This window comes from Lissotriton vulgaris, chromosome 6 (assembly GCF_964263255.1).
Source record: "Lissotriton vulgaris chromosome 6, aLisVul1.2, whole genome shotgun sequence".
In the NCBI taxonomy this organism is placed as follows: domain Eukaryota; kingdom Metazoa; phylum Chordata; class Amphibia; order Caudata; family Salamandridae; genus Lissotriton; species Lissotriton vulgaris.
The window spans coordinates 39870492-39895246 of NC_141694.1; the positions used below are offsets into that span (position 1 = coordinate 39870492).

At 47.4% G+C, this 24755-nt stretch overlaps 1 long non-coding RNA gene across 1 annotated transcript in view; it reads left to right on the top strand.

Moving 5' to 3' along the window:
* The window catches only part of LOC147706760 (uncharacterized), a 245573-nt gene that overhangs the window by 92100 nt on the left and 128718 nt on the right, over window positions 1-24755 (top strand). Inside the window, exon 2 of the long non-coding RNA XR_015296423.1 lies at window positions 23255-23374. This is a non-coding gene — a long non-coding RNA (uncharacterized LOC147706760). The remainder of the gene's footprint in view (window positions 1-23254; window positions 23375-24755) is intronic.

The following is a 24755-nucleotide window of genomic DNA, read 5'->3' on the forward strand; positions in this document are numbered from 1 at the left end:
TATTTCTTCCTCTACTTGGGGTTGTAAATGTATTGGCACCCTTCGGTGGTGCTGTGCAACTGGCCTGACAGCCTCGTTTATGTGTAGTGTTATTTGTTTTCCTTCAAGTTTTCCTAGGCCGTCTGTTAGCTTCGGGAACTCCTGTAGTATGCTCTCTTTTTCCGACATGTGATACATCATTTTCAGTAGTCCCATTACTTTTGCTGTTACGTTGCTTATTAGGCATGGTGCTGGAATGTCTCCTCGTAACACGTGTATTTCTTCTACGACAGTTTTGCCGTTGTGTGTCATGGTGTCCGTGAACTTTCCCATGTTGGTTACAGGATGTTGTGCGCCCCATGTGAATACTCTTACACTTGATGGTTGTAGCGGCGGCTTCTTCTTCATCTTGTCATATTCAGAGGCACACATGATGTTGCACGTAGCTCCGCTGTCTAGTACAAACTTTGTTTGGTGTGGCCCTACATCAATTGTCACCCAATCTGTCTTCTTTATTGACTTCCTGTCTATTAGCCTGATATGTTCTTCTCCATGCCCTTCATCCGTGGTCATGAGATATAGGCGTTCTACTTTGCTTGTTATCTCTTCCTCCTCTTCTTCTGATCCCCCCGACGAGCTCCTCTCCGTCGCGTCCATGTGTCTTACATGTTTTGTTGTTGATTGTCTTGGTTTTCCTGGCCTGCCACGTTCACTTTTGGATTGGCCACCTTGGCACATGGTGGCAAAGTGGTTGCTTCTGTTACATTTTCTGCATGTTTGGCCAAATGCTGGGCATGGTCCTCTGTGGGGAAATTCCAGGCCGCATCTATAGCATTGGGAACTTTGTTTCTTCGGCGCCTGTTCCTTGTGTCCTCCTTTCCAGTTCCCTTTTCTGCCTGTGTCTGTCATTCGATGTATCTGTTCGCCCTTTCGATCCATCTGTTTCGCTTGTACTATCGCTCTTGCTTCTGCCCTCGCTAGGTCAAGTATTTTCTCCAAGGTGATCGGTTCTTTCAGTAATCTTGTGCGAAATTCCGTGTCTCTGCAGCCTTCTATCATTTTGAGACGAAGTGCCTGTTCATTGTCATACTTTTCAAATTCGCAATATGCTACCAGCTTTCTTAGCCTCGTTGCGAAATCATCCATTGACTCTTCTGGCTGCTGGTATGCCATGTGGACCGAATATCTCTCGAAATCAACATTTCTTTGCGGGTCAAACTTAGCCGTTAGACACTTTTTCAACTTGTCATAAGTTTCTAATTCACTTTGTGGGAGTGTTATGAGGAGGTCTTCCACCTCATCCCCCACTAAGTTTAGCAGTAGATCCAGCTTCTTCTCAGGTACAACATCAGTCGCCTTCAGGTATCGTTCAAATTTTATGATCCACTTTTCCCACCGGATGCCCACCTGTGGCTCCGATACAACGAAAGGCACTGGTCTGCGGAATTGTGCACTCTGACTCTGCGATTTCGTGTCTGGCATGTTGACTCTTTTGTCACTTATTGATTTGTTTGATATCTCGTATGTTCCTTCTTTATTATTCTTCTTTGTGGGGTGATACTTTGTCCCCCTTGTTATTGTTTCCTTTTCTTTATTACTTTCGATTTCAGACAGTCTTTCTTTCTTTTTTTTTTTTTACTTTATTTGTGTTTGTTCCCTTTGTTATTGCCTTTGTCTGCGTTTATTCCTTCTTTTCTTTGTATTCGGCACTTCTCCTTCGGTTTTTCGATTTTTCCTGCCTTCAAAATGGCCGCCCAAACTTTCCTGCGTTCTTATTGGCTCTCGCGCCTGACTTTAAGATGGCCGCCGAGACTCTCGCGAGACTTCTAGGCCAATCCGGGCGCCGCCTGACTTCAAAATGGCCGCCGCTCTGAGTCTTCGTTTGATTGGCTCCTGCGCCTGGCCCCAATATGGCCGCCGAGACTCTCGCGAGAGCTCGCGCTGGCTCTGGGCTCCTTTAAACTTCGCGCGCTCTTCGCGCTAGCGCTTAGCGCTTACCAGCTTTCTTGCTCGTTTCTTTTGCGGCGGTTGGGGTGGGCTCCCACGTCGCCGCTGAATGCTGGACGGCGCTTCACTCTTCCCTCTTCTTCTTGGCTGCAACGCGATCCAGGGTGGGCTCCTGGCTTTAAAATCGCGACTTCTGTGTTTCTGCACGCAGGGACCGGATCCGCCTTCGTCGCCAGTTGTCAGATCCCCGACGATCAATAATCACTCAGGACACGATGGGGTATGTGAACAGATTCTTCTTTATTACAATTGCTTCTCAGTCTGCCATCACACATCTGCCCTCGTCCTCGTCCTGCAGCATAATGCCCCTTTCCTGTCCACCCACAGGAAGTGGTGTCCGGTGACCTGGTCACCGCCCTGTGACCCACAGGGTCTTAGTGTCCGGCATCTCTGCCCTGGTCATCACAGAGGTTGAGCAATTTCTTGTGGAAGAAAGTAATGTTTTTATGGATGTGCCAATTCGTGATGGTGGTATGGTTCCAAGGGAAATATAAAATGTGCCTATTAATAGATATTTTACTATGGGAGTTGATGACGTGTTAAGAAGAAGTTCAAGAACCAAATGTTTCTAAGAAAAGTTTTCAGATTATATTAAATATTAACTTTCTTGTGCTATTTCTGGGTGAATACTGTATTAGTTATTTGTGTTTATTTCTCTCAAAATCTATAGATTGCGTATGTGTACATATATATCTATATGTTATGTTTTCATTAAGTCTTAGGAATTATATTGTGGCTATGTGGGTCAGTTTTTGTTTTTGCCAAATAGGGAAGGTGTGTCGTTCTCTGCGTCTTGGAACCTGGGAGGGCCAGGATGCAGGTAGAAAGATGTGGGTGGAATGTCAGTAATGGAAGGTTGTGGAGGTTCTATGAGAGATGGTTATTATGCAATAAAGACCTCCATTGCATTTCAAAGTGAGGATGGGTGATTGGTCCCAATCCCTTACTGGCCGTATTTAATTGAGAAAAATATGGAGATGGTGCTTGTCCTTGACAGGGGGAGACCCCTCGCCCTCTAGCCACGAGAGTATTCCAAAAAAGAGTGAGGACAAGCCGAGAATTGTCTTTTTACACAGAGAAAATTCCAATACAAGGTATGCAAGATAGTGATTTTTATTTTTATGTGTTTGTGACTCGCTTCAAGGGCTACGAGTCAATTCTCAAAAGAGTAGTAACAGCCAACACTTGTTTTGCCCCTTTTACTTGGCGACTGGTCTCCGGGGTATAAATTGTTTTGTGATTGTATAGGCAGGGGCCCCCTACTTGGATGTCCTACTTTCATGCATGTGTAGGACTGTTGGTTCTCAGTCACTGTGTACGGAAATGTCACTGAGGGGGCGAGTTCCGAGGCCATCCTCGGTGGTTATGGTCGAGTGTCAGTTATGTTGGCACAGTAAAGCCCTGGTAAGTCGTGGTTCGAGTAGTGAAAAGTGATGATGGTCAATAAGACAGGTTTATGTATCGTAATCTCCCTATATGCACAGTGGGGAGAGAAACCTACTGCGATACCATACAGAAGCCTCCTTATCTAATGGGCATAAGAGAGCTTATGTCCTGGTTGTACATAGAAAAACTATACATCAAATACAGAGCACTAAGGGAGCAAGATTTAATCTTCTCCCAACCAGACAAGCATTTCAACATCTTTGTTAAGTCCCAGTGTCACTGTATTGACCCTAAGGATGAGTTTGCTTTCACTTCCTCTCAGTTTCAGTTCACGTTCTCTCCCGCTTTTGGCTGGACGTACCACTTTCAGACCAAAGAAGGTGAAGTCTTTTTTGTGTGGATGTGTTAGATGAAAATGTTCTGTAAGGGGATGACCAGTATGTACTTATGGTTTTTTTCTATAATGTTCCTGTATACGAATCCGAAGTGGCAAGATTGTGCCTCCAATGTATGGTCTATTACAGGGGCAGAAGATCACATAGATAGCAAATTTGCTGTTACAATCTAACCATTCTGTGATGGTGAATTGTTTTTCTTGTGGTATAGGTACCCTCGTTGTTTTACTTATACTGAGTTTGCATACACTGCCGTTGCGGCACTTGTGAAAGCCTGGTGGCCTGTCCAGAAAGGTAGTGATTTGTTTTCTATTATCTTCGAATTCAGATCTGCACAATATTCTTTTTAAATTTGGAGCTCTTCGGAAGGTCATTTCTGGATAGTTTTTAAGAAAGCCATTCGGACTTAGGGTATTTTGTAGAAGATGACAGTGTCATTTAAGTGTTTGTCTTATATGGTGATGGCCAATATGGTAGTCAGTGATGAAGCAGGTCACAGTATTTCCCTTGTGTTTCTTCTTGGATTTAAGGGTGTTCTTCAGCTCTATTTTAGAAACTGTGGTTAAGGTGTTAGTCAGTATATTGTGATCATATCCTCGCTGTTCCAGTCTCGATATGGTTTCCTTTTCCATGAATATCTGGTCCTCACAGCAATTCCTATGAGTTCTCATGAATTACCCCTTTGGGATGTTCCTTTTTGTGTTTAGGGTGGCAGCTGTCAGCCCTAAGAATCGAATTGGCTGCTGTTTCTTTCCTGTGTAGTTTGCTGTGCAGAGTGTTGTCTTTGACATATAGTGTCAGGTCCAGGAAATTGATCTCCTTCTGATAGAAATGTGGGTGGTTTTGATGCCCCAGGAAATTGTATCCAGAGTTTCAAGAAATCGTCGTAGCAGGGTTATGTCTCCCTTCCATATGCAGAGAATATTAAGGGTGGGCGTAGTTTGCAAAGTAGCGATACGCGAAGCTACGCGAAGTGCACTTCGCACTACCCGAACTTCACGTAGCACTACGTGAGCTGCGTAGTAGCATGTTCGCACTGTGCAAGATGCGTTTTCAATGATTGCACAGTGCGGACAAGCATCCGGCACTGTGCAATCATTGAAAACGGCATCTTGCACAGTGGGAGCTGTAGTTTTCTGCTTCTCGAGTAGATTTTTACTCGAGAGGCAGCTTTCTCAACGCGAACTGGTAGTTTCTCATTGCGAGCGGTCGCAAGCATGCCCAACCACTCGCAATGAGAAACCTGACCTCCCTGCTTTGAGAATCTCGCCGGGATGTCATTTTGCTTGCTCGCGGTCGCAAACATGACGTTGAGGACGGCGAACAAGCAAAAAATGACCGCTGCACTACGCTACGCTGCACTACGCGTGTTCGCACTGTGCTACGTGCAGCTCGCGTAGTGCGAAGTTGCGCAAACTTCGCAAACTACGCGAGCGCAGTGTAGTGCTTCGCCCAGGGTTAGAGAATATCATCAATATACCTTCGTCACAGTATTATGTGAGTGGTGAAGTCAGCAAAATGAGGGTCCCACAGCCAGAATTTTTCAACTTAGCTCATAAAGAGGCATGCATAGGGTGGAGCAAATTTGGCCCCCACAGCAGTTCCGTGTGTTTGCTTGTATATTTTGCCATTGAATCTGAAAACGTTGTTATCCAAGCCAAATTCTAGCATCTCTAGGATCATTTTATTGGTCTCCAAGAAGTTGGCCGATTGTGTCCAGAGTGATTGTTGTGCTGCCTTTATTCCATCTTATTGTTTAATTAAGGTATAAAGACTCACAATGTCAATGCACACTAGTACAAAATCTGGTTTCCGTGTAATATCCTGTTGTTTAAGAAGGATGTCTTTGGTATCTTGAATGAACGATGGAATCTCTTTCATTAGCACTTGTAGTTTTTTATCAACATATTCTCCCAGTCTTGAGCATGGTGAATTGATGCCCGCTATGCTAGGTTTACCTGGCGGCGGGTATCTGCCTTTGTGTATTTTCGAGAGGAGGTAAAATGCGGGCATCGTCGGGTGTGCAATGTAAAGAAATGCATTTTCAGCAAGGGATATTAGCTCCGATCTATACCACTTCTCAATTTTTTCACTGATCGACTTGAGGATCTCAGGTGTTGGATCTTATGACAGAAGTTGATAGCATGTTCCATCCACAAGTTGATGATTTGCTTCGAGAATATAGTCATCAATGTGAAGTGCCACTGGATTACCTCCTTTTCTTGGAGAACTTCAGTGCATGTCTGTGGCTGCTCCTGTGTATAAGAAAATAAACGTACCCATGTACCATCCTGTCAGAGTGACTCCGTTTCAACATTTATGGTTTCTTGGTTTTCATTTTTTCTGTTTATTCACATACATCAGTGAGACCCAGGTGACCGCGCATGTCCAGATTGGGACATCACTCCCCCCGAGCCTGCCCTCTGGATTTCCTAAAGCACATTTCCCTTAACTTCAAACCCAGGGGCGGCTCCTCCATGTGGGCGGAGGAGTGTTGCCCCACTGCTTTTTCGCAGTGTGAGAAGCAGAAACATAAAATGGTATTATAAATACCATTTTATGTTTCTGCTTCTCGCACTGCGAGACAGCAGAAGGGTTTGGTTGGGGACGGGCAGGTGGGTGGTCCTGCTCTAGGGCCGACCAGACCAGTCATACGCACTCTGCATTTTCTCCATGTAGACTGCATGCAGCCTACATGATGAAAATGGCCTCCCCATAGACGCTTGTGTGGTTGGCGTCCCAACAAGTTCAAGTTCAAGTTCAAGAATTTGCATAGCGCACTACTCACCCAGAGGGTCTCAAGGCGCTTGATGGGGGGGGGGGGGGTAGGTGCATCACTTATCGAATAGCCAGGTTTTTAGCTGCTTTCTGAAGGAGAGGTGGTTCTGTGTGAGGCGGAGGTGAGTGGAATTCCAGGTCTTGGCCGCTAAGTAGGAGAAGGATCTTCCTCCCATGGTGGACCTATGGATGCGCGGGATTGCGGCGAGGGCTTGATTGGAAGATCGTAGTTGGCGGTTGGGTGTGTAGAAGGACAGTCGCGTGTTGAGGCATTCAGGTCCTAGGTCCCAGGTCCTAGGTCCCAATCAAAACGCTGCCATTGCAGCATTGTGATTGGCTTAGGGGAGGGAGGCTGCCTGCTTTCTGTGAGGAGCAGAGAGACAGAGACAACGCGGGTCCGGACCGGCAAAGGTAAGTAAACCCCCGCGCGACCTCTCTCCCCTTCCCCCGCGAGTGATGCCGGCCACGACTGTTCATACCTCCTGAGTGTCTACCCACAGACAGCAGCTGGATTATGAATGGGGACGTAGACATGTGCCTGAAAATTTATGACATCAGCACATTCCCATGGAGTCTAATGTAAATTCCTTAAAATTATCAAATTTGCAGTGGCATGCAGAAATAGCTCTTTGTCTTTCAGTGACTGAAATAAGCACATTTTAACTCTTTCATTATTTACATTTGCAAAGACTCTTGATAGGGGAAAGTGATGTGCTGTACACAGGAGTCCTACATTTCATCCTTACTAATGTTTTGGAGCCGCTGTGTGTGAATTTGATCAATTTCCTCTTCTGCCTTAAAAACTCAAGTGGTTGTGGATGGTATGTGGTGGGTGGTGGGTGTCGATCAGTAATGCTGATAGAAATGACAGGTCTCCGTGGTTACAAGAAAGTCCTGTAGTAACTGTCAAACACAAAGAAGCATGAACGTGTATTCAAGACCCTGGCCTGATATTTTAAACAGTGTGATTAATTAATTTTTGGCAACTACGTTTGAACGTCAATTTCAGCAACATCTCACGCTTAACAGCTAATTAGTGAATGTGCAGAAGTGTACTTTTCACGTGGGGTGTCATGATGGATAAGTAGGTGTAACATCATATGCAAATTGTTTAGCGCTATTTTACCATATTCACACAAAGTAAGGTAATATCGAAACAGATAAGTGCAGCAAATCTGGAATGCCAGGTAACACAATGTACCCATGCTGTGTTTTTTCTTTGCATTTCTGTACCCAAACATGGGTGTTGAATATGGGTGCTTAATCACAGGGCGGCCAAGGGTAAGAGGAAGAAAGTCCCAAATGTTTTGTGGGCATCTGTAAGATGGCTCTCCTTGGGGGTATGCTGCAGAAGCAACTTCACACAGTTGACGTCTGGAAAGTACTGTTCTCGTACCAGCTTACTGAAAATTGTACGCGTTTCAGTATACTAAGAGCATTATTTAGAGGTTGCCCATAATGCCAGGTCCACCAACCTCTCAGTGGCCCTGCCCAAGTAAGAGGCAGAGAAACACTTCTGGCATCTGAAACCTCCTATCACAGAAAACTCCAGTGACACAGTGGGAAAGCACCAATTTGCTGGGCGGAGAGCGGCTTGTGTAGCAGAGGCAACGGCTTTGCCACCCAAGAAGCCTGGCAACCGCATCAGGTTACGGGGCTTCCTAAGTTTGACACTTTTTTTCAAAGACTGGTTTCTTTAAATGAGAGCCATGTCTTCTCCCAGAGTGTGTAGCTCATATTGAGGCTGACAATGATACACCAGAGGCCGGCTGAGCCTAGGGTGAAGACCTGGTCAGTGAAGTTATCTTCTGGAACTTGCAATCTTCTTGTGAGGCAATGTTGAGGGCTGTGCCCGACAAAGTCTTCTTTGCTGAGGTCCCACTGAAGCTGTTTTGTTGGTGGGGAATCTCCGAGAGGGACAATTCAAATTCAGTAACCGCTGAAGTCCAATCATCAGTACTTTTCATGCCTTTGCCCAGTTAAGATTTCGTTTTTGGGACTTAGAGTTTGCAGGCAGAGTTTACCACCCCAGATTTGGTAAAGTCACCTGTACGCCAAGCTGATGGTCTGCCAGCTCTATTGAGGTTTGAGCGGATCTTCATGTTTCTGCCAGCAGTGCCCGTGCTAGCTCTGCTGGCAGAAACCTTACACTGATTGCCCAAATGACGTAGGACCGTGAGTGTAAGTACTGTATCATATTCCCTTTTCAGAGCTGGCAGTCCGATGTACTTTTACACTGGCACTCTCATTCCCTATTCCTCGCACCGGTTCTAAACTTTGCTGCTGTGCGCCACACACACACTTTTGCACCATAGTCCGAGGGTGTTTGCATGAGCCTAGGGTTTTTTACCGGTAGGATTCCCTTTCAGTACAAAATACTATGCTTAGACTAACTTTAAAAGTTTTCTCACTTTGCATGTGTGCTGTACAGTGCAGCACACATGCAAAGTGGGAAAAGTTAGAAGAAATGAAAGCATTTTCCCATGATAGCGCCTGTTTGAAATGGGCGCTGTCTACTTCTTTTATTAAATAGGGTTTTGCATAAAAAAAACTGGTGGTTGTATGGGAATACCCATGCACCATCCAAGGAACACTCCCTTGGAGCTAAGTGATGCAAAGAAGTGCCATGCGCTTCTTTGCGTTCTTTTCAAGTGATTTTCTAGTGCAAAAAAAAAGTTTTGCGCTGGAAAGTAAGGGCCAACATGGTGCAAGAGTAACACAAACCTTAATTCAGATTTTTGAAGCCATGCAAAGCCACTTTCTGTGGCTCCAACAATTGGGAGTAACGCAACACAGTGCAGGGCAAATCACTGTGTTACATTACTCTGCCCTGTGGAGGCATTTCACGGACATTGCATGGGTGTTTCCACACAATTTCCATGTATTTTTACGCATTTGATAAGGTCTTATAAAGCTGGCAATGTGGCAAAAACCATGGGAGTGGGTTGGAACATCCACACAACACCCATGGAATGCCTACCCAAGGCAGAGTAACATAACGCAGTGATTTGTGCTGCATTGCATTAACTCATATTTTTGGAGCTATGCAAAGTAGCTTTGTGTGGCTTCAAAAATATGACTTAATATTTGTGTTGGTCTTGCACCACATTGTGTAATGCAGGACCGACACTGCCCGAGTCATAAATATGGCCCTCAGTGCTTTTAGAGGAGTTCCTGTGGTGCCTGCTCCTTTGAATGCAAACTTGTCTCTGCCAGGCAAGTTGAGATTGCTAAAGATGGAAGGCAATATTCTGCCAGGGTGGTTGAGGTAATTATCTTTTTGTTTTTTATATGTTCATTAATTTCATGCAAGCAAAAACATGAGACTCATACAGTATCCATACCCTCACGACAGCACTTAGCTCATATAAAAAAATATATTTCTGTGCAGAGCGTTCAACAGCAAAACATTAGACTTGTCATATAACATACACACCTGTTGCATCCCCACCCTCCTAATCATTGCAAAAAATCGACCCCTACATCATTACATAACACCATAGAGTACAAACTTTATTGTCCCCCTGTTACTCATCCACCAGGGTCGTGGACTGTACTGCCTCCTTCTCCCTACCCCCAGTTTCCGCCATATCCGCCCCTTTGCTCACCACATATGTTTTTTACAGCTCCCAGAAGTTATACGGTCTATTACATGGTGGTAGTAGGTCACTGTAGTTTTTGGTTTGTGTACTACAATATAACATATCTCGTGACCACTGGGTTATTGTGGGGGGAGGTCCTCGTGACCAGCAGATCGCAACATACCGTTAAGCCAACAACATACAAATTTCAATCAGTCGCCCAACCCCCTTTGGTATGTGTCTAGAGTAGCCTAGCAATGCGAGCAGAGGCTCTGGCATCAGCGACAGCTCTGTTACTCGTCTCAGTCTGTAAAGACTAGGACTTAAAAACTGGATATCCCCGGACAAGTCCAGGTCAGATGGAAAAAATCTGCGGACTGTGCATTACACCTGTCGCATGTCGACTCATCTCTCAGTCCATACCTATGCAGGCGCTCCGGTGTGTAATAAACCCTGTTCAAAAATTTTAAATGTATTAATCCATGTCTCCCATTTAGGGATATGCGCTTTGTGCTAGTGCAGCAACATGTCCATATGTCATCCGTTATGTCCCTTTGCAAGTCGTGCTGCCAAGCCAAACACGCCTTAGTGTAATGATGACATCTAACAGACATCGTAACCTGGTAAACCCTGGATACAACCTTGAGGGGTGACATTGCTGTAATAAGGCTGGTACAAACCGGAAGCTCCGGGGGCTCTGACATGTCTTCTCCTAGGACCTCAAGGAGTGCATGCCGAACCGTATGAAATTGGAATTGTGTTAACAGTGTCGGTGTCACATCTCCAGATCCCATGTCCCCCCAGCTCTTAGCCACGCCATCAGTGAAGAGGTCCCCTATTGTTTGTGCCCCAAGAGTTTTCAGCACCATCATGATCCCTTTATCTTTGCACGGCGGTAACCACTGGCACAATTCTAGCTGGGCAACGGGCGAATACAGAATACAGAATAGCTCCGCCCTGCTGTTGTAATAAAGAATGCCAAGCGTGAGTGATAGAGTTAAATGAATCTAGAATCCCTGTGCGTCTATCAGGGGGTGTGAACCTGAAAACCGGCAGCGCAAGAGATGCAGCCATAACCGTTTCTATGCAGAGATCAATCAATCAATCATAACACTTGTAGAGTGCACTACATACCCTTGAGGGTCTCAAGGCGCTAGGGGGGAGAAGCTGCTACTGTTCGAAGAGCCAGGTCTTGAGAAGTCTTCTGAAGGTTAAAAGGTCTTCGGTCTGCCGTAGGCGGATGGGGAGGGTGTTCCATGTCTTTGCGGCAAGGTGGTAGAACGATCTGCCGCCAGCGGTCACTCCTCGGCTGCGGGGGACAATGGCGAGTGCGTGGTCTGTGGAGCAGAGCTGGCGGGTGGGGGTGTAGAGGCTGAGTCGGCTGTTGAGGTACGCTGGTCTGGTGTTGTGGAGTGCCTGTGCGTGGGTAAGGAGCTTGAAGGTTATCCTCTTGTTGACAGGGAGCCAGTGCAGGTCTCTCAGGTGAGGTGTGACGTGGCTGCGGCGAGGAATGTCGAGGATCAAGAGTGCGGAGGCGCTCTGGACCGTTGGAGCCGTTTCAGGAGTTTGGCCGGGGCTTCTGTGTAGAGGGCATTCCCGTTGTCCAGTCTACTGCTGACGAGGGCCTGGGTGACCGTCCTTCTCGTTTCGGTGGGATCCACTTGAAGATACTGCTGAGCATGCGGAGGGTGTCGAAGCAGGAGGAGGAGACGGCGTTGACCTGCTTCGTCATGGAGAGGGTAGAGTGGAGGATGACCCCTAGGTTGCGTGTGTGGTCGGTGGGTGTCGGGGGTGTTCCTAGATCAGTCGGCCACCAGGAGTCGTCCCAGGCCGAGGGTGTAGATCCGAGGAGGTGGACCTCTGTCTTGTCCGAGTTCAGTTTTAGTCGGCTGTTCCATATCCAGTTGGGGATGGCCTTCATTCCTTCGTGGTGGTTGATTTTGGCGGTGTGGGGTCCTTGGTGAGGAAGAGTATCAGCTGGGTGTCGTCGGCGTAGGAAACGATGTTGAGGTCGTGCCATCGTGCGACGTGGGCGAGCGGTGCCATGTAGACGTTGAACAATGTTGGGCTGAGGGATGAGCCTTGAGGTATGCCTCAGATGATCTCAGTGGCTTCGGAGCGGAAGGGGGGAGGCGAACGCTCTGTGTTCTGACGGAGAGGAAGGAGGTGGTCCAGTTCAGGGCCTTCTCTTGGATTCCGGTGTCATAGAGGCGTGTTTGTAGTGTGCGGTGGCAGACCGTGTCGAAGGTGGTTGACAGGTCCAGGAGGATGAGGGCCGTGGTTTCTCTGTTGTCTATCAGGATCCTGATGTCATCGTGGCGGCGATGAGCGCTTTTTCAGTGCTGCGGTTGCTGCAAATACTGGATGCTGTTCTCCTCGAGGAAGTTGGTCAGTTGTTTGTTGACGGCCTTCTCGATGACCTTCGTCGGTAATGGGAGTAGGGAGATGGGTTGGAAATTCTTGAGGTCCTTAGGGTCCACTTTGAGTTCCTTGAGAAAGGCGTTGACCTCTGCGTGCTTCCAGCTCTCCGGAAAGGTCGCTGTCTCGAAGGAGATGCTGATGGCTTTCGGGAGATGGGGTGCAATGGTGCTGCTGCCTTTGTTGAAGATGTGGTGTGGGCAGGGGTCTGACAGGGATCCGGAGTGGACAGTGTTCATGATCTTGATTGTGTCGTCGTCGTTGATGTTGGTCCAGGAGAGCAGGCGGTTGTTGCAGGTGGTGGTCATGAGAGCGGGGGTCTCAGTGGTTGCCGGGGTGGACGCGGCGTTGAAGCTGTTGTGGATGTCTCTGATCTTGCGATGGAAGAAGGTGCCCGGTGAGTCGCACAGGTCTTGTGAGGGTGGGATGTCGGTGGTCATGGAGCTGGGGTTGGAGAGTTCCTTCACGATGTTGAAGAGCTCTTTCCTGTTGTATGCGTTGTTATCTAGGCGTTCTTTGAAGGAGGTCCTTTTGGCGGATCTGATGAGGTGGTATTCTTGTGGCTGTGTAGCTTTCCGGTGTTCGTTCACGGGTCCAGTTTTTTTTTGTTTTTGGCAGGTGTGCTTGGAGGACTGGAGGTCTTTGATGAACCTGCTGGCTTTCTTGCTGGTGTGGGTGTTGGAGGGCTTCTTGAGCGGGGTGAGGGTGTTGGCGCAGTCGGTGATCCACTGTCTGAGGTTGTGAGCGGCGGCGGCGGGGTCGGTCGGGTCTGTGGGTGGGCTCTGGGCGAGGGTGGTGGAAAGCTGGTCTTCGGTGACTGTGCTCCAGCAGCGGCGGGGCATCCGTTGGGTGCGGTGGTGCATGGTGGGTTTCTGGATGGGGAAGTGGATGCAGCGGTGATCGGTCCAGTGGAGCTCGGTGGTGTGGTTGAAGGAGATGTGGGAGCTTGCGGAGAAGATGGGTTCGAGCGTGTGGCCGATGGAGTGGGTGGGTGTAGTGACGAGTTATCTGAGTCCGAGGTTGGCGACATTGTCGATCAGGGTGGTGGAGTTGGTGTCGTTATTGTTCTCGAGGTGGAAGTTCAGGTCCCCGAGGAGGATGTTGTCCGTGGAGGCGAGGGCGTGTGTGCTGACGAGGTCAGTGATGGAGTTAATGAACCGTGCTTGGGGTTCGGGGGGTCTGTAGACCAGGGTTCCTCTGAGGGTGGTCTTGGGATCGGTGTGAATCTGGAAGTGCTGGTGTTCTGCGGTGCTGAGGGTGTTGTCAGTGTTGGTTGAGACTATGAGAGTTTTCCTGTGGACGATGGCGATTTCTCCTCCCACTCGGTTGGTTCTTTTTCTTGCGGGTGATCTTATATCCTTCCGGGATGGCTATGGCGATATCGGGTGCCGAAGAGGGGTTCAACCAGGTCTCCGTCAGGAAGGCGACTTTAGGGTGTTGGAGTTGAATAGGTCCCAGAATTCAACCGCGTGTTTGCGTGCAGAGCGGGTGTTGAGGAGGATGCATCTGAGGTAGTTGGATTCTTTGGGAGGTGGGTTAGTGCGTGGGCCGGATGCTGGTGAAGCTGCAGTTCCAGCAGGAGAAGGGTCCTTGGGTGAGCTTCAAGGTGGCCAGGCAGCAAGTGTGTGATCGTCTGGCGTTGAGTGCGTGGGGGGTGCTGGAGTCGTAGCGGTGTCGGGTGTCATGGTGGCCGCGGGGGCCAGGTATTTTGGTGCTGGGTGCGGTTCAGGCACAGACAGGCGCAGACGGGCTTGCCTTAGGCGCGACTTTGGGGCGCAAGCTGTGCGGCCGCTGCGCGGCCTCCATATAAGGGGAGTAGGAAGGGAGGAGCTGCTGGGAGGTGGGAGCAGGGCGGCAAATAGGCGCTGAGGGGGCGGGGCCACAGGGGAGTCAGCAGAGGGAAAAAGCGACGGGAGCGGACACAGCGGGGTAACGGAGAAAAAGAAAAACAAGTTGAACGATAGTGTAACATGGGAGAGAAAGGCAAAAACAACTGTGGCACAACAATTAGCACAAGATAAGCAGCAGTAAGCAGTGTGGGGAGCAGCCTGTGGAATGTCAAAGGGGCCATGAATCCAATAATATGCCTGTTCTCCTTGTGTGGCTCTATAATACAATTCAAAATCAGGGGCGCCAAGGCCTCCCATAGCATACGGTAGTGTAAGGATCAGCCATTTGACACACGCCTGTTTACCCGCCCATGCCAATTGGACCATAAGGAACGTGAGTCTCTGGAAGAATACCCGGGGCAAGACCATGGGAATATTTAGGAAGAGGAACAGGAATTGTGGTAGAATAACCATTTTCATGATGGATACCCTAGCCTTCAAGGATAATGGAAGTTGGATCCATCTGGTTATATCGTCCTCTAGTTTGCTAATCGCAACCCCATAATTTTCCCGGAACACAACTTCTGAGTCGGTGTGCAGCCTAATTCACAAATATCTCACCACCTCCGTGGACCATTGCAGTGGGTAATCAGGTTCAAAGGCCACCATAGCCGGCGTTAGGAGAAAGATAATAGACCTAGACCAGTTAATGCACAATCCAGACATAGATCCAAAGAGTACCAGCTCCCGTTGCACTGGGGAAAGGTTGCTATCAGGATGTCGGACATACAGTAACGTGTCATCCGCGTAGGTGGATACTATCAGCTCTTAGCCTGTGAACAGAATACCTCTGTGGCAATGGTATTCTCTAAGCGTACAGGCCAGGGGCTCAGAAACCAGGGCATATAGAATAGGTGACAGGGGGCAACCCTGTCTCGTACCCCTGGAGATGTGTATATGGTTCCGTAACCAAGTCGCTAATTTTGATTCTGGCCGTGGGTGAGTTATACAAAACCCCAATCAACTGCATAAAAACTGGCCCAACACCCATCCTAAGAAGTACTTGTCTGAGAAAGGGCCATTCAACTGAGCCAAACGCCTTTTCCATATCTAAAAAAACTGCGGCAGCGGGAACCTCAGGCCTGGTATGTTGTAAGGCCGCAAATACTGTTCTGAGATTATAAGTCAGGTTTCTGCCCGGTACAAAACCCTCTTGCTCCGGCGCCACTAAAGTGGGCACCAACAGGATCAATCGGTTCGCTAATATTTTTGCAAATATTTTTGTGTCTACATTCAACAGGAAGAGAGGGCGGTACAATGCACAATCTTCAGGTGGTTTACCCGATTTTAGGATTGCTACTATAATTGCTTCTCTTGCAGAGGGCGGCATCTTACCAGTGGCACACATTTCCTCAATGAGAGCTGTCAAATGTGGCAGTAGTAGCTCTGAAAAGTCTTATAGAAGGTCATCGTCAGCCCATCCCCCCTAGGAGCGCTTCCCGGTCTCATTTTCGATACAGCAAGAAGTATTTCCTGTCTTTCAATGGGGCGCATTAGAAATACTCAATGAGTGTTAGTCAGCCATGGCAGTTTTATATGCTCAAGATAATTTAGTATGTGCTCTTCTGAAGCATATAGGTCAGAGTAATATTGTCTGAATCTGTCCGCTATGTCAAATTCCTTCAAAGTGTACCCCCGCCTGTAGCTGTGAGCCCAGGTACTACCGACTTAGCCCCATGCTGCTTGAGTAGTTGAGCTAGAACTGCCCCCGGTCACTCCCCCTCACCATACACTCGGGCCGTGGCATACTTGCCCAGGTGTTTGACCTCAGTGTCAGCCGCTTTTCATGATACTCGTCCAGTGTTTGCTTGATCTCATGTGTGACAGTCTTGTCCTTCCCGGTCTGTGGGGCCGATTCTAGGGACACAAGCTTCTTCTTTAAGTCAGCTAGACATGTGCGAATCGACCTAAGTACACTTGCGTGCTTGGACATGGCGACCTCTCTTATAGAGACCTTAAACGCTTCCCATACAGTTTGAAAGCTGTCCACCAACCCCACGTTCTCGTTAAAAAATGTTTTGATTGCTTCGGCCATTTATTCCTTGAATAAAGCATCTAACAATGAATAAGGCGGAAATCTCCAAGTAAAAGGAGGGATACATGGTTTTGGGGCGTCAATAACCAGCAGCAGCAGGGAATGGTCTGAGTATGTACGAGTGAGAATCTTACATTCAGGAATGTGTGCAGTCAGTCGCCTAGCAGCAAACCAATAATCAATTTTAGTGTGTATATCATAATATGCGGAGTAATGCGTGAACCCCCTTTGGCTGAATAACGGTGGCGCCATACATCGCACAAGTCAAAACGTACCAGAACGCTTTCCATTGCTTTAGCTGCAGCCAAAGGGCACCTTTCAGGGCCCCCTGATCTGTCCAGTATTGGGTCTCTAACTAAATTAAAGTCTCCGCCCCAGAGCTGCTGGCCACCTGCTCGCAGTCCTACAGTCTCAGCCATCTTTTGGGCTATAAACATTAACCAATAGGAAATCCAAACCCTTCCCTCTGCACCTAGTGATGACAAACCTGCCTGACACATCCGTCTCTAAAGGTTCGAATGTCAGAGCCGCCTTGGGATTTTCCCACGTTAAACGCCCCGTGCATGGGTGGTAAATCCCGCTGCATGAATGTTGCCATGGAGCCCCCTTATACGTAGCATAGGGCTATCCAGAGTGCGATGTCGATGTTTTGCCTTGTCAAATAACTTAAGACCTTGTGTATTTTTCTGTGGTCATTAAGGCCGCGCACGTTCCATGTGAGCGTGCTTACTGTATCAAGGCCTGAGTCCCTGCAGTACCTACCAGTACCAGTCCGCAGAACGTCCCTCACTATCTTCGAATTGCAAGTGTATCATGTGGCTACACACAGTGCAAGTCTCATTACCTTCCCACCCCCCACCCACGCCAGTCAGCGCCCATCGGCTGAACTACAAGCCACCCCCTGCCCTCCCTCAACAATTAACATTGTCACATATCTAAATTCAACTATGCAAACCTCAGGTTCCCAACCCTCCCCATACTGAACTCAAACAGTGTGATTCACACGAGGGCAGATGTTGCAAGCCAGGTAAGTGCATGTGTTGCAGCTAATCACAGCACCAACTCCGTTCCACCGCCCAGAACAAACTTATCTCTGTGGCAGACGCTACCCCCACAATTAAATCTGATATGCAATGCAACAGTGCCTTCGAGTTTGCCTCCTCCCCCAGAAAGTAGTCATGATAACTTTTTGCTGTAGCAGAAAGCCACGGTAATATGTAAACTACCATGCAATAACAGAACTTCTCAGAAATAAGATCCCCGCCTTACTTTCAACCTAATCCTAGCACACTATACCATGTGAACAATCGCCTGGTACCCCAGCTAAGATAAGTCTCAGTCTTGATCATCCAGGCTGCCTCCGACAGCTCCTTCCAGGTCTTCCCTCTCCAGACTAGCACGTTTCTCCTTTACCCATTCCTTCAAAGCTTTTTGCAATATCTTAGGCCCTGTAAAAATCCACAAGTGGCCGTTCCTGTTAACACGCAGTCTGGCAGGGTAGAGTATGGCATAGTCTATGTTCTGGTCCCTCATCTGGCGCTTTAACGGGGAAAACTGTCTGCGCGCTTCCTGGACACGAGCCGTGAAGTCCGGGTTATAGGGAGATGTTGGACCCCTCCCATTGTAGTGACTGCTTGGTCCTAGCCACTGCCAACGCCGAGTCTCTGTCCCTATAGTTCAGCAGCCTCGCAATTATGGGTCTTGGAGGTGCCCCAGGGCGAGGGCGAGGCCCCAACGAGCGGTGTGCCCTCTCCACCGCGAACATATTAGACAACGTCTCATTGCACAGAAGTGTGATCAGAAGCTTCTCAACTAACTTCTCCATGTTGCCTGTTGGTGTCGTTTCAGGGACTTCCGTGATTTGTATGTTGTTGTGGCGCGACCACGCTTCCAAATCTTCAGCTTTATCCTGCAGTATTTGGAGGACCTTGCCCATTTGTTTGTGGTCAGAGTCCATCAACGTCTTGGACTCCTCCACCTCTGTAACCCTACGCGCCGACATGTCCAGACACTCTGCATGCTTGTCTAATCTCTCAGACATCCTATCCGTGCGATATGAGAGTACGTCAATTTTAATGCCCAACCCTGCCAGGCTACCATGTAAGTTTATCTCCATCACAACCAACATAGAGCGGCTATCACCATCTAGTTCCTCAGATGGCTGGTCTGTCGCAGGATCCCCCTATTTGGCAGAATTGTCCCATGCTTTTGACTTTCTGTGGTCAAACGTGATCTTGGGTTGATTTTTGTCCACTCTACCCATTCTGCGCTGGTCTGTACGCCGTGTCTCGGGCATCAATACGCGCACCTGAATCCGCCTAGTCAGCAGAGTGGTAGCTGGGCTGCCGGAGTTTCGCTGCAGCACCCCTTTACTGTTACCTACAGAGGCTCACAACTCTGCTCCAACTTAATCGCAGCACAACACTTTTAGGGGACGTTCTAGTTTTCAGGCCTCCAATCCCGCCAGAACCAGCTCTTCAGACGGTCCACCAGAGCTCCACCAGGCCTGCAGTGTCGCAGTTATTCCACAGGTGAGGTGCCCAGAAGCTGCCAGATCGTGCAAGCCAGTCACTGATCTGCGCCTCAATATTCCCTAGTTAATCAGAAGTGCAATTCCAAGCTTGCAGCCAGCTCATACATACACGTCTCCTCCAGGCGGGTATGAATTCTGCAGTCCGGTGCCCGACTCCTCAATTCTTCTCTGTCCTCCCCGCCTGCAGGCACAAAATGACCGGTGCCCAGCACCAGACCCCTCCAAGTAGCACCGCTAGTCCGGCACTCCCGAGCAGATCTCAGAAAGTGCCAATCCAGCAGAGGGTTAGTGAGCCCTTGTGCGCCACACTGCCTCCACTGGAATCTTAAATGCCGGAGCGTAGTGGCGCTCGGTTCAACTGTGACGCATATCGTGCTAGCTCCGTGGTTACTGCATGGCAGTCAGCTATCTATGCACACCCAAGGTAGTTTGAGGGGGGTCCTCTTTATCTCCAGTAGCCTCCCACCAGGCAGGCTCTGAATGGCGCTCGCTTTTGTACCGCTGATCCCAGCTCCTCAGGCAGCGGGGGGAACTCAGCAGACCGGACGCGGGCATACCTCTGCCTCACGCTCACCTCTTCACACCACAGGTCGGTGCTCCAGCTTGAGCACAGGCCGCAGTGCCTCGCCGCTCACCAGCTATTGTAGGGGAGGAGTTGTGGCCTCAGGAAGTGCGCTATCTTCTGCCGGGCGTTTTCTGACCCCGTACAGCAAGAACGTGGGTCTGCCAGCTGCAGCAAGCACAGGATAAATGACAAATATCGTGACGGTTTCACGGAGCCGAGAGCTCAAGCGGCCATCTTGCAGCTTGCAAGCTCCGCCCCCCGGTTGAGGTAATTATCTCTGCCACCCTAGCAGATGATAGGCCACCCACCAAACTATAAAATGTGCTTTAGTCCAGTGCTTGCCAAATATGTTGCGACCACAAACCAATTTTTAGAATAACAAACCTTTGCGACCCACCTAGCTTTAATGGACATGAGCCGGGCATTTTTTCAAGGTAAAAAAGTGATTTTGTTTATCATTATCTGGTATACCACTGAATATGCTAACTTCAAGGAGGATTGCCATATTAGTTATTTTGAAGGTTTTATATAGAGATAGCTCCACCCGAGGGTATCAGAGCGCTTTACATCAGCAATGGCATTACACAATAGTAAACAATCATAGTAATTGAACAACATACGAGTTATACAGATGTTAGAACCAATACAAAATACAGGTAATAACATAGGTAAAGACAATAATGATTGAATGCACATGTAGGTAGGGATAGACTAGCAAGTTGCAGGAACCAGAATGTAATTGTGGATAGGAATATTTATAGAGTGTCAGGGAGGACTCAGAGGACATAGTAGGTAGGGGGAGGTAAAGGGAGGTGACAAAAGGAAAATGGAAGGGGTGAAATGAGGGAATGGGGAGAAGTCTAAGGAGGGAGGAGGAGAGGTTGTCAGGAAGGAGATCGGGGATTTAGTTTCCCCAGAATGTGGTGAGTAGATGAATTTTCAGGTCTTTTTTTAATCTGGGGTAGGAGGAGTTGCATCGAAGGTCTTTGGGTAGGGCATTCCAAATGGTTGGGGCCTTACCTGAGAAGGAGTGGGATTTGGAAGCAGCTTTTTTGAGTAGGGGGGGAATGAGAAGGAGAGTGTTGGAGCTTCTCAGTGTTCGGGCACAGCTCGCTTTTCTAAGTTTGTTGGAGAGGTAGGATGGGGTCTTCTGGTAAAGGGCTTTGTGAGTAATGCAGGCAATTTTGTAGGAGGATCTGCCTTCAATGGGGAGCCACTTGAGGGACTTGAGGGCAGGGGAGATATGGTCGAAGTGTTTACAGTTTGTTGTTAGCCTGGCGGGTAGGTTGAGAACGGATTTGAAGGGGGCCAGGAGGATTTTGGGGGTGCCATAGAGAAGGGCATTAGCATAATCTATTTTGGATAGAACAGGAGACTGGATAATTAATTTGAAGTCATCAGCTGGGATAAAAGGTTTAATTTGTTTGAGATGGCGGAGAGTGAAGAGACCACTTTTTGCAGAGTTCTTGATGTGAGAATTAAGTGTGAGTTTATTGTTAATAGTGATGCCTAGTTACAGCTCTGTCCCTGAATGATACCTTACCATACTGAATATGGTGCCACCATTTTCCTATCCGCGGCATCCAGAAACTTCCAATATCAATTGGCAACCTCCTCACTTTGAGGCCTCACATCCTGGAGTGTTGACTCAAATTCACAGACCCCGCTCTCCTGAGATACACTTGCGAGTCAGGAAGACAACTGCATGCATTTGAACCTTGATCGGCAGCCCCCAGTCTTGGCACTTAAGGCTGCCGAGGGTAATACCCCCTGCACTGCCATCAGCTCCCCTCAGGTATCTATCCAAACTCTCCTTAGTGGAAGACTCAACCCATCCCTCAAGCACTCTGGGGTACCCGGGGAATTCCAGATGGGTGCAAAATTGGAATAGTAGCCAATACCCAAGATCTTCCTGGCTCAAAACCAAACACTTTGTGTTGCCTTTAAGACCTTCAGTCATACTTTTTCAAAACATTTCGGGGGCCCGAACTCATATAAGAACCCAGTGGATTCTGACTACCTGATTATTTCTGCTAGTAAAACCCCTGAGGTTGAGCAATCCGGCTTGCCCAGAAGCATCCTACAGTTTTTAAACTATACAATACAGATTCAGGTCCGGCAGAGAGAGGCCACCCTTCTCTAACCTACGCTCAACTTCTTCCAAGCAAGCCTTGCCCCGCCTGAAGCCTGTATGAAGCTAATTATTTTCCTCTGAATCTTATTAATAGCCGATCTTGGAAATGTGAGAGGGATACAGTTTAAAAGATACATACATTTGTGGAGAATCAACAGCGTGATCAGATTCATTTACCCATAAATTGTCAATGATAGATTCTTCCATCTAGTGAGTAATACATCCACCTCCTTCACACATTTCCCAGGTTGTGCAGTGGTATTGCGACAAAACAATGCTCAGATATTTAATCTCTGCCTGTACCGTCCCTGTCCAGCCTTCCACATTCCAACATATTACTTCTGACTTAGAGTTGTTCACTAGATATCCTGATTGAGCCCCAAACTCAGCCACCAGACTCTACAACCTAGAGATGGTCTGGACAGGGCCTGATGTGTAGATTACCAAGTCATCCGTGTACAGCATGATGTTATTACAAAAGTGGGAGGTGCAGAACAGGACTACCTGACTCATGTAATCAAAAACCACCTTGTTTTGTACAAAAACAAATATTCTATAATTTAAAGTCCAAGGATCTGACACCTCCATCTGATCACCATCAGTGTCAGTGGTCTGAGCACTAACCTGCTTACTGCATGCATTCCTGTGGGAGCGAGGTGAATTCGCAGATGCTGGTTCCCAACTTCCCTGTACGGCTGTCTAGCCACTTGAAAAATAATCCAGCCTCACCAGGTAAAGGGGAATGAGAGAGAGAGAGAGAGAGATAGAGAATAATGTCTTCATTAGCAGGCCTTCCAACTGCTGATCTGGCCCTGATAGGACTTCCCTTCTGTTACTGAGTGTTACACTGTCTGAACTTGTCTTTGTCAGGACGTAACCACTGTGTGTATAAAAACCAGACACTAATATGTGTATGAGCTCTAAAGATCCTAGACCACACCTTCCTAATTTATATATTTTTCTCCTAACATTTTCCCCATGAAGTGATGTTTTATGAGGATAGTGGTGTCACAATGCTTTGTACGTGAAGAGATAAACAAGTGGATATTGTTAGCTATGTTGGACTACCTTCCTTCTACCCTTAACCAGGACCCTATGTTCCAGGATTTCCTTCTTGATTACCAATGTTGTTCGCCATCCAGGAATTGGGTTGATTCCTTTAGAACATTAGACTTCTTGATGTTGAGATGAAAAAGTTCAATAAGGTTGTTTTTCCAAATGATCATAAACAACTGACCAATTAAATCGAAGACAGATTTTCGTATCAATGACAAATGTTCACATCAATGACAATGCATCTGTTCATGCTGAATCTTTGTATTAATACTGTTCTTGTACACAGTTGAGCCAGATGCTCAAAAGTTTGTTCAATCAAAGTGCTTTAACATTGTTCTTTTCTCTTGAACCTCTAGCGACTGCACAGTCGACTTAGGAAGTCTCCCTTAGATAGTCTACCCATAGGAAGGTATCGCTTTGTTATTGCACTACGAGCACATGTGTCACTGGATGAGAGCAGTCCTCTCTTGTTGACTCCTTGTCTTTCTTTTTTCTTAGGTGACTGGTGTTGGGCTTGATCAGCAGGGACTTGACCATCACAGGAGAAGGCGAAGCCGGACTTTCGCGTTGCGCAGGATTTCTGAGCTTGAGCTGAGATCGGCGATGTTCCTCCTTCAGGTGAGTACAGATGCAGGCATGGCTTTTATAGCCAGCTTCGCTCAAGATGGCAGCTGGTTCTCACGAGATTTCAGTCTCGTGACAACAAGGCTAGAGCATTTTACAGACAGGGTGGGGCATGTGTTCCTGTGAGGGTCTCTTATTTCAACTAGAGTTGTTTCCAAACTTTATGCAATCGTGAGGGGGCACAATGCACACGTGTCTGTGATTTGGATTCCCCACCAAAATATCATTACTTTCATTATAAGCAACTCGAACTCTTTCTTTATACCATTGGATAAGTGAAAACCATACCACACTACCCCTGGGCAGTCTCAACAGATTAATTTCTCTTCATACTACTATGCACTAAATAAGAATACTTGTATTCCATAAAAATGTAGATAATATCCTGTCTAAAGCAGTACATACAAATGTGGGTAATTTAACAGGAACAACAGACAATATAAATAATATGATAGGCAGTAACATCATTTTTATTGAGTTCAGTCTCCCCCATAAAAATAAATAGAACTGAGACCAAATACCTTTATAATGATTTATCTTTTCTGTAAGAACTGATAAATTATTCTTTTTAATGTATTTATTATCTTTTTTAAACCAAGTTCATATGTATTTTATTTCGTGTGAGTTTTCATACTTATGTTGTAAACAATATTTTTTAGGTGAGTGAACTTCGTCCATGTTGAAAGTTAGTTTGTAGCCATAGATATTTGAAAATAAACAATATTATAGAGCGTATATCTCTTGCACGACACTTGTGAAAATGGGACATAGGGCTGACGCAACCTGTATTAGGAAATGGGGAGGTGGGGTGGGTGTCGTTTTACCATATAATATGGACGTGTCAGGTGATTCAGGACTATTGGCAGGCAACACTGTCAAGCATGTCGGGTGGTGGGAGAAGAGCTTACACTTTCGCCTAAATGGTGCCTCTTAAACGTTTGGGAAGATACAAACCTGGAATGAGCAGACCAAACCTGGGTAACCCTGGCTCTTATGTTGGCAAAACAAAAATAGCTCGCCACTAGGGAGCTACCCCTGCCCACACTTCGAGATTGGAAGAGCGATATGGACTGGTGTATGTTGGCGGAGAAAGCAGTATTTATTTATTTATTTATTATGCAATTTGTATCGCGCAACTAAACCCGAAGGTGTCAAGGCACCTATCAAAAAAGGTCAGAATTGCAAAGCACCACTACAGGTACGCGCGTACAAAGAGGTGGGTCTTTAGGGCAGATCTAAAAGCTTGGAGAGTGGGGAGAGACCTTACTTCAAGAGGGAGAGCATTCCACCATTTAGGGGCCAGATTGGAAAAAGCCTTACCCCCCCATCTGGTCTTCCGGACGCGAGGAACAGAAAGAAGAAGTCTGTTTAAGGA